General features: G+C 40.4%; 1 non-coding gene across 1 annotated transcript; it reads left to right on the forward strand.

Moving 5' to 3' along the window:
* Positions 1-1160: 1160 nt before the first annotated feature.
* Positions 1161-1267, forward strand: LOC139895029 (small nucleolar RNA R71). The gene has a single exon (XR_011775501.1). It is a non-coding gene; the product is annotated as a small nucleolar RNA R71 (small nucleolar RNA).
* Positions 1268-2665: the final 1398 nt, after the last annotated feature.

Genomic DNA, 2665 nt, shown 5'->3' on the forward strand with positions numbered 1-2665 from the left:
TGGTAGATTGAACACGGGAAAATGGATCTGCCCGTATCTCCTAGCTTAGGTGGTAGAGAGTTTCTGAGTAATGCAGAGCATTCTTCACTCAGTGGAATTTTGTTAGAGTCTGGTATCCTCTCCTTTGTAGATAGAAGCCTTCAGATGTATCTCTTCTGGTTGGGAACTTTGGACATAGTGTCCAAGAATCTTCCATCTAGTTTAAAGGAATCAAGCTTAGATGGTTCTTCTTGTAGTCTTCTAGGATAAGGTACGCGAACTGGAGTTTCAGGGGTCAGCTTCTGAGTATATGTTGATTTGTTCTTGAGCCTAGTTGACCTTCTCCGTGGTTCTTCCTCTGGGATTACGGAATCTATTTGCTTTGCTTCTTCTATGTAGGGATTTTGGATAGTATTACTTGGCAATCTTCCCTGCGGTCGGGTTTCAAGGCGTTGTGATAACTGTCCGAGCTGCGTTTCCAAACTTTTAAGCAGAGCCAATTGATTTCTCATTAGTATCTCCGTCTGATCTTGTCTGGTTGCAGTTCTCTGATTTAACTGTTGTTGTCCTTGGATGAACAGAATTAACTGATCATCAGCTCCGAGAGTGGGGTTAGTTGCTTTTGTAATCTGGGTGGTAGGGAAATTCTCCTCAACTGGGGGACCAGTGAGTGGAAGTGGTTGATCGTAGGTCAATTGAGATTGTTGGGCTGGATAAGGTGGATAGCGATAGCGGAAAGGTTGATTGCTTCGCTGAAATTGATTAACCCTTGGTGGTTGATTGAATCCGGGATTTGGTGGACGAGCTGGGTATTAGGGTTTTCGTACTCAACTTGATAGTCTTCAGTAGGTTGCGGGTTGGTACAATTAACACAAGCCTGAGCTTGGTTAACCTGCTGCGGTTGCGTCTTCAATTCTCCGAGTTGCTTGGCAAGAGATTCCATCTTATCCGTGAGGGATTTGATGGCCTCCGTTTGATTGTTAAGTGCAGAGAGTGGGGCAGATGATGAAGTTGTTTCACCACTGTTCCAGTCATGATGATGCATCGTCATGTTCTCGAGCAATTCCCATGCTTCATCTGCGGTTTGGTTCATCAAATTCCCTTGAGCTGCTGCATCGATCGTCGTCCTATGATTTACCGTAAGACCATTGTAGAAGGTACAGATTTGGGCTGACCGTTCTAACTGGTGATTAGGGCACTTCTTTAGCAGGGTTTTGAAACGCTCCCATGCAGTGTAAAGAGATTCATCATAACTTTGTTTGAAGTTAATGATGTCATTCTTCAGTTTGGTTTGTTTAGAAGGAGGGAAATATTTGGTTAGGAATTTAGTCGCCATCTCCGTCCATGACGTGATGGAATCTTTTTCCAGTCCTTCAAACCAAGTTTGAGCATGATGAGTGAGAGAATAGGGGAACAAGTATAGCCGGACTATATCTTGTCCTATCCCTGGCTGTTTTTAGGAGTTCGAAAGAGATATGAATTTATCAAGGTGAGAATTAGGATCGTCATTTGGTAATCCATGAAACTGACAGCTATTCTAAATGAGCTGGATGATGTGATGTTTTAACTCGAACTAGTGTCCTTAAATCTCTGGAAATCTGATTGGTCCTCCTCGACCTTCAATCGAGGGTTTCGTGTTTTCTGCTAAAGTAACACGTAACGCCATTTGGTTTCTGATTCGTGCTTCCTTGCGTGCTTTAGAGATTATTGCGTCTGGATCAGGTACGAATAACAACGGCCCTGGTCTAGATCGGGTTTGGGTCATATACTAGGTATGCCTTTTTGTTTTTAATTTTCACAAATAAGCTAAATTATAATAAGCTAAACTAAACTAATCTAATTCTAAGGTAATCTAATTTAATCTAAGGCAATCTAAGGTAATCTAAGGTGGTCTAATCTAAGGTAAACTAAAGTAATCTAAAGTAATCTAATCTAATTAACTAACTATCCTATGGTGGAATATGTTTTTAGTTTTGGCTACTGATTCCCTGGTATTTCGGTAACAAAGTTCCGCACAAACTATTCAACAAACCAAGTGGCCAGGCCGACTACGTAGAGGCAGGATCCTTTTGGTCCCAATATAATTGGTGACTGTTCGGAAAATCCAATAACCAAGTCCGTGTATAATTATCTTTCTTAGACACCACTAAATGCTTGTGAATAAGTTTGATTGAAAACAGTATTGCCTGATACCAGTTCCCCGGCAGCGGTGTCAAAAAACCTATAGTATCTCTCTTGATATGGCCGAAATGGACGGTTTTTATTTGCGCGGTGTCGTTAGGCCGCGGCTTGTCAGGATCAGCCACTCGTGGGAGAGGGTGAAATGTCCCGTTCATATTGATTATAAACGTTCCATATTAATTGATTTCGTTGCGAGGTTTTGACCTCTATATGAGACGTTTTTCAAAGACTGCATTCATTTTTAAAACAACCATAACCTTTATTTTATCAATAGAGGTTTCAAAAGCATTACGTAGATTATCAAATAATGATAATCTAAAATATACTGTTTACACACGACCATTACATAATAGTTTACAATAGAAATATATTACATCGACATATGTTTCTTGAATGCAGTTTTTACACAATATCATACAAACATGGACTTCAAATCTTATCCTTATTTTAGTATGCAACAGCGGAAGCTCTTAGTATTCACCTGAGAATAAACATGCTTTAAACG

Source organism: Rutidosis leptorrhynchoides, chromosome 2, assembly GCF_046630445.1.
Source record: "Rutidosis leptorrhynchoides isolate AG116_Rl617_1_P2 chromosome 2, CSIRO_AGI_Rlap_v1, whole genome shotgun sequence".
Lineage (NCBI taxonomy): Eukaryota > Viridiplantae > Streptophyta > Magnoliopsida > Asterales > Asteraceae > Rutidosis > Rutidosis leptorrhynchoides.